Below are 7,474 nucleotides of genomic sequence, written 5' to 3' on the forward strand. Positions count from 1 at the left end.
GGGATCTGTGTGGGCGTGCCTTCAGGAATGTGGGGCCCTCTCACTCTGTGGAGGGCACAGCAGAGGGCTGATCAGAAGGCCTGCTCTTTGCTAGGGGGGAGGAGGGCGGGGTGGGTGGATGTCTTACTCCCAGTGATTGTGAGCACATCAGTCACTACCAGTCTCAACTGCCCAGTAGTAGACTGGGGATTGGGACAGATTTAAAATCTGACTGCAAATGCTCATACCTCCTCCTCTGAGAGGTGCCACCCAGTTCCTCTCCCTTTGAGTGGACCGGAGTCCCGTTGGCACCGTGGTCGAGCGCCCCGCTGCTAGCCGATAACTGATAGCTTGGCTGTTCAAACCCACCATTTGCTCCTTGGGAGACGGACGTGGCCGTCTATGTGTGTGAAGGGCTGCGGCCTTGACAGCCCTGTGCTGGTAGATCTCCATCCTATAGCATCGCCGTGAGCTGGGACAGTCAGGGTGATGGCGGGTTCTGAGTGGGGAGCAAACTTAATACCTGTCTTCCAATGAACAGATCGTGGGTGACGTAAACAGTGGTGGGTGAATCCCAAGGATGGGTCTGCAAGGGCTTCACAGCTTCCACCTTGCACTCTCAGGGATCTGGAGCTTTGGGGAAACCAGTTGCCACCTCTTGGGGTCCTGGGACAGCCCCAAGGAGAGGCCCAAGAGAAGTACTCAGTGAGGTCTCCTTCAACCATCCCAACTCAGTTGCCAGGAATACAAGAGGCCACTGGGACCCGGATCCCCCGCCCCAAACTAACCTTCAGAGACTGCAGGGCCTCAAACACCACTTCATGAGATATCCTGAACTAGGACCACCCAGCCCCAACCCTGACCCTCAGAAACCATGGGAGATCATAAATGTTTGTGTTGGAAGCCACTGTGTTTCGGGCGGTGCACGGGTGGGGTGGGTGTCATTTGTGACACGGCATCGATCACCTCAGACTACATACAGCCAGCAGTGCCTCCTTCTACATGGAGTGTCCAGAGAGCGCTTCCTCTGCTAGCCTTTCTAGGGAGTTCTAGTTTCCACTCTGACCAAATGAACTGCATATTAGATATAAAGTAGCGATCGCCTATTATTAATGTTATCAGATGGCAACACATTTCATGTTCAATTACTTGCGATGCTCTTTCTGTAGGCACCGCTTGGCTCATCTCCGTATTCCCTCTGCACACTTATAAAAGGTCACTGTCAAGATATAAAGTATATATATGATTTAAATGTCTTGACTCGTTGCTAACAACCGTGAGCATGTTTTCAAATTGGAAAAGCAAGATTAATTTTAGCGAGCGCTCTCTTTTTTTTCTTCACACACAAGGCACGTTGTTTACTCTCTGGTATTGCATCTCCACGGCACGCCGGGAGCCTCTCAGATTAGTCTGCTCACTGTCCGCCTCTCTGCGTCTTCAGACGTGGCAGACTTTGCACCAGCGGGAAAGAAGAAAAGACAGAAAGACAAACCGTAATTTTACTAGAAAATATTGAGGGAAATGATTTTGTTTTCTTTTTCAGAAAACTTTCACCAAGTAGAAATTCCATGTCTAAAACCAACGGGCCTTTTGTGTTGCCCACACTGAAACCAGGAGCTGGTCTCGCTCCTCAAAACAAACCAAAACACGATGCGTCTGGCTCCGGCTCGCACGTTCGGAGTTAGCTGTTGGTTTTCCTGTCAGAGACTGAAAATAAGCAGATGTGAGCGCAGATCCCACGTTTGGCCCTGTCCCTGGGTTTGTGTAATGTGTGACGGGGCTTCCAAAAGGGGGTGGAAACCAGTGAAGGGAAAGGTAATGGAATTCTCCCTTGAACTTTTTGAAGTTCCCTCCTGAACCATCAGGACGGCAGCTGTCCATCCAGAGTCCTAACCGGGGTGCAAAAGGTATGGGAAACGTGGCAGCATGACAAAGGGGGCCCTTTCAGAGAGGAAGCTCAGAAGAGGAGAGAAAGCGAAATTTGGATTGTCACGCCCCTTCACTGATCCAGCAGACATATTCCTTCTCTGTCCTCGGTTCACTCCTGGCGGTTTCCTGCCTTCTCAGCCGGCCCTCTGATTGACTTTGACGCATACCCGCCGCCGGGCACAGAGGAGAGGCCTCGGGCAGTGACCTGGGCTGTGCTCCGTGGACCAGGCCTTTCTCCCGCAGAGCCACTGGGCAGGTTCCAACCACTCACCCAGCCGGGAGCAGCCCAGGGCTTCTCACTGCCCCACCTGAGTTCCTTCTGATTGTCTTTAGAGACACGGAGGTTTGTTTTATTTTAATGAAGACTCATTGTGGGGTGTTTGAGTTGTTATTGTTGTTTGGTATCCTTTCCAAATTAAGGAGGGAAGTGAAAAGAATTCCCCTAATTGGGTGGGAGGGATCCTGGAACATGTGTTTAATGTTTGGGGGTTTTGTTAGTTTATTTGCGTGTTTGTACTGTGTTCCTCGTTCACACGCCTGCCTAGACATCTCGAGTGGCGGGGAAACATCTTACTGCCTCAGCTCCTCTTTGCTTTCCTCCACTCCCCCGCTACACACACACACCTAGTGATCGCACCCCACCAGGTACATTTGACCTATGACTGTGGCCAGAGTCCCTGGGGGCTGTCCTGCTGGGTCAGGTAGTGAGGCAGTGAACCGGAGGGAGGCCCTCCACAGGTGGATTGGCACAGGGGCTACAGTCAGGAGCTCAATTACGAGGACGGTGCAATGCAGGACCACCAGCCGGGTTTCGTGCTGCTCTGCCCAGGGTTGCTCTGGGTCGGAACGAGCCCCGTGGCCCCTCACAGCAACCAGCATCCCAATCTGGAGGGGGCACAGCAGGGGACCCCGCTAGGGAGGTGGAGACAGTTCAGAAATCTTTGATCTCGAGTTGCCAGAGGTGGAAAGGAACTGAAGGGTGGGGAAGGAGTCCAGCTTCAACCCCTCCAGACATCAGCACCTCGTGCACCCTCCCCCCGCCCCCCCGCAGGGTCACATTCTGGACGGCAAGAGAGTTAAGTACTCAGCTGTACCTGAAGGGTAAGCAGTTCAAACCTGCCCTACTATTCCGCGAGAGCAAGGCCTGGTGACCTTCTGTAGAGAAGAGAGCCTAGAAAGCCCTGCAGGGACAGTTCTCCTCTGTCACACACAAGTCTACTCAGGGGCACCAGACAGCCCCATGGAGCCTCACCTCGGGATTGCACGGGGGCTTGTAACATGTCTTTAAAGACACCAGGACTGCTCTTCCGTGCGCCTGAAAGCTGTTTCACCTCTGCCCGTCTCTGTTGGCAGCATTCTTATACAGGTAGGTAAATAGCCAACCTTTGTACTGCTGGGCAGTCACGGAGGGAGCCTGTTGCCTCTTTGGGCCACTGCCTGGGATGGGGATGGGGGCGGACGTGGGGGGAGGACAGCGGGCTCCTGGAAAGCCGGATGGCATTAATAGAGCAACGGTGCAGAGCCGCTGTCTGTGGGGCTCTTTCCACCTGGAAACCATTTTCTCCTCTGGCTTCTCCGGAGTCATGTTCCATGGCTTCCCTTTTAATCAGTCACCAAGTTAGTCTTGATGGAAAGTGCTGGAGCCCCCAGAATAAGACGGGCCGCTCCCTTTTAACTCCACCTGGAACTGGTTGACACGGTGCCACTGTCACCTTATGCCTGGACACCCACTTTGGAACTCGCCAGTCCCCACCCTGACTTGCCTGGGGTGGGGGTGGGGGGTGGGGGAGCTAGGTGTCACAGCTGGAAATAGACAGGCCCCCTTGCCCAGTCCCTCACCACAAGCCTCCCCACCCGCTCCACCAACCACACACTCTCTAGAAGTTGGTGCCTGTGAATGTCAAACATTCCCCCGGCCATTTCCACTGCGTTGGCCGACAGGCCCCAGCAGCTGGCCCTCGGGGGAGCCGCCAGCTCAGGCCTCATACCATCAGCTACTGCTTAGATTCAGCCACTGTGGGATCTGGTTTCCAAACGTTCTTTTTCCTTCTCCCCTTTCAAACTTTGCTGCCTGGGTGCCAGTACAAGAGCCACATGGCCTGGGTCAGATGCTGGCGGGGCCAAGGGGACATCGCCGTGGTCTCAGTGATGTTTGGGTCCTCAGGAAGCCCAAAGAGGCAAACCCGTGTGCGCAGAGCTCCCAGGGGGGTTTACATGGGGAGGACAGTGGGCACGCGCCCCCTCTTCTGGCAAAGAGAGGGAACGCCGTCTGGCGCCCGCACGCCTGTCAGTTCCCTCTGCTGGCAGAGCAGAGAGAAGGTGTTTCCCACCGGGAGCCCCACAGCCCCAGAGATTTCCTGAAGGTAAAGCCAACATCCGACACAGTGGCACACCAACTCATTCCAAGGGTCTGTGTATACGAGTGAAAGGAGCCAGAGAAGGCGCCCATACCTGAGAAGGGGGTGGGGGTGAGGACCAGATGGGTCCAAATCGCTGGGTATTGACACACATACAGGGCAAGAAGGAGGGTGGGGGGAGAAAAGATGAGACCTGTGACAAATGGACCGGAGTGCAAATCGCTGAGCAAGACACCCCATGCTAAAAATAGCACCGTCTCTCGGAAAAGGCATAGGAAGTCAAGGTCTGGCTGTGGGGGGTGGGGGCTGGGGGTGAGGGACCAGAGATTCTTGCTCGCACATTGGCACCCGGAACTAGAGCGGGATCGACAAAGAGGCCATGATCCCAGAGGAGCAGAGGGACTCCAGGGCAATTGGGAGTGATTCAGGAAGTGATTTCCATCAGCACCACCTCCTCGGCAGAACCCACTGGTGGTGCTGGCTACAGTGCTGGGTGATCAATAGATCCCCAAGACCCAGTCACCGATGTCAGACAGGAGGACCCAGGCTGGTGTTGTGTCTTCTAGCCTGGATGGCACCTAATCATGAACAGCCCCACCCCCAAACTCCCCCACCTCCCAAATCCATTTCCCAAGTGGCTGGGGGGTGGGCACCCAGGAAAAAGCTCTGGGGGAGGTGGGGGCGAGCTGAGTTGGGACTTGATTCGGGCCCTAATGATTCCCTGACTCTATTCATAGACCAGCAGTGGCGGCTGTGGAAGGTTGGAGGCAGGAATCCCCGAGCTTTAGGATTCTTCCTGCGGCGACTATTTCCATGGGAGGCGGGGGCATTGGGCACATCCCAGGCTGTGGAGAAGAACTTGGAAAGGACTGGCCATTGGACGTTCTCCTTGCCATCCGTCCTTTTTACTGTTGGCAGTATCCCAACGACTCTGTGCTGACAAGTCTCCAAAGCCGGGGCCAGGAATCCTGTTGTGAGTATTTGCTTGATCACTCTGGGCTTTGGGGTCCTCCTCTCTATGAGGGGGATAGTGCTTTCTGCATAATCTCCCTGGCCAGCTTAGTTGGAAGAATCACATCTGCTCAGTTCAAACGCCTTGCCCGGAGCATCTCTAGAGTGGCCGGCCTTGTGCCAGGCATGGGGGGGATGCAAACAGGGATCCAGTTGAGTGATCTGTCTTGAGGAGCTTGAAGTCTGGCTGGAGAGACAGGCCCCTAAACAGGTACTTTGCATATAATGTGACAGATGATGATAGATACATGCATTGATTTGAAATGAGATGCAATTAATTTCTTATAGGGAAAGAGTGACAAGAGACAAAAAGAGGGCCCTCCTGGGATACGTACTTTCAAGCACCAAAGTTGGAAAGGAGTCACTGGCCCCAGGAGCGGAGAAGCCACCAGTGAGAGGAGATTGGAACCGGACAGTACAGAGCCTCCTAGAGTCACATGCCACCAGGAAGTCCACAGGGTGGAAGTCACCTTCCCAAGCCATTCACTGAAGACGCAACTTAGAAGCTCACGCTTCATGGTCAAGAGAGAAGTTGTAGGAGGACAGAGGCGGGGGTGGACATCAGGGATGGAGGAACTAGTAGGAGGCAGCCGAGGTGACTGCTCATTTCAGAAGTCAGTGGAAGGGAGCCACTGCCTTGAGAGCGTGGAGCTACGAAGCACGAGGAATTCCAAAATGGAATCCACTGCTTTGGAAGAGCACGCCTCGATCTTGGTTGGCGAGTTAGGACTGACATCTCTAAGCCCAAGGGTCCAAGTGGAAGAGAGATGATTTTATCGGTGGCTCATCTGGGTGACCCAGGCACAGTGGCGGTTGGCATGGCCATGGGTCTGACCCAGATGAAATTCCTGCTGCTTGCATATAAATGCTGGAAGAAAACCGAATGTCTTTCGAGCTCTCTAAGCATGGCCAACATCACCCTGTCCCTGCCCGCTGTGCCCTTGTGGCCCGGGAAGTGTTCAGAAACACGAGCCTTGTCTTCACGCACCTCATGTTTGCTCCCATTTTGCTATTTACTGGTGGAATTAATATTACTCTACCTTGCTAACATTCTAGAGCCAATATGCGTTTGGTTTTTTTCATCAGTGGGTTTGTGTTTGGTTGATTAGTTATTCATGCATAATGTAAGATGACAAGAGCTGTAATACAGAGAAATGATTGTGGGACATGCAGGCGCATGAGTTGTGTGTGTGTGTGTGTGTGTGTGTGTGTGTGTGTGTGTAGGCAGGCTGGTAAAGCATTTGGATAGCTTGCAGATGGTTGAAGTTTTCCCTTTAAAGAACTTGTTTCTGAAGCAAAATGCTTCTTGTTGTTGGGCTCCGAGTCAATTGTGCCTCACAATAACCCAAACATAGGCTGCTGTAGATAGATCATAAATCTTAATGGGAGTAGACAGCTTTCTCCTCCCTGGGGGCAGCTGGTGGATTTGAACTGCTGATCTTAAGGTTAACAGTCCAATGTTTAACCCACATCCCCACTAGAGGTCCCTCACCAAAACAAGAACAATAAAACCCATGCCAGTTGCCATCAAGTCAACACCAGCCCTCTATGTATTGAGTAGAGCTGGGTTCCATCAGATAGTCAGGGTATTATATTCCAAGGGGCCTCTGGAAGGACTTGATCCTTCAACCTTTGGGTTAGTAGTTGAGCATTGAACTGATTGTTCTACCCAGAGAGGTCGTTTCAGGGTGCCAGCAAGAACCAGCTTCTCCCCTCCAACAGCTTCCTGCTGTACTGGGGACCAGGCCAGCCCCTTCACCACCATCTAAGAAGTCCTCCACACTCTTACCTTTGCCTGCATTTCGAGACTCCTGTCCCTCCACCACCTCTTAGCATTTCACAGTAAAAGGATCCTTCTTCCCCCTCAGATTCTTTACATGCGCTGCTCCTTCTGCCTGCAACGTTCCCTCTCTACTTGCTGGGTGCATATCTCTCTTTTTTAAAAAGTAATTTTATTGGGGGCTCTTATAACATTCCACACATCAATTGTATAAAGCATATTTGAACATGTGTTGCCATCATCATTTTCTAAACATTTACTTTCTATTAGAGCCTCGAGGTGGGTAACTCTTAAAGAGCTTCCTTGCAAAAGTCTTTCCTGACCAACCTTCTCAGAGTTGTTTCCCACCCTTTGCTTTCAAATCGTCACCTCATTTGTTTCCTTCGCAGCACCCATTACTAGCTGAAGTCATCTTGTT

The 7,474-nt window shown here is 52.6% G+C and overlaps 1 long non-coding RNA gene across 1 annotated transcript; it reads left to right on the plus strand.

Annotated features, from left to right (window-relative positions):
* Window positions 1-2,970: 2,970 nt before the first annotated feature.
* On the plus strand, window positions 2,971-6,305 carry LOC142458259 (uncharacterized). The gene is made up of 3 exons (XR_012786411.1): window positions 2,971-3,274; window positions 5,003-5,238; window positions 5,565-6,305. It is a non-coding gene; the product is annotated as an uncharacterized LOC142458259 (long non-coding RNA).
* The last annotated feature ends 1,169 nt before the right edge of the window (window positions 6,306-7,474 follow it).

The sequence above is a fragment of the Tenrec ecaudatus genome, chromosome 10 (assembly GCF_050624435.1).
Source record: "Tenrec ecaudatus isolate mTenEca1 chromosome 10, mTenEca1.hap1, whole genome shotgun sequence".
Lineage (NCBI taxonomy): Eukaryota > Metazoa > Chordata > Mammalia > Afrosoricida > Tenrecidae > Tenrec > Tenrec ecaudatus.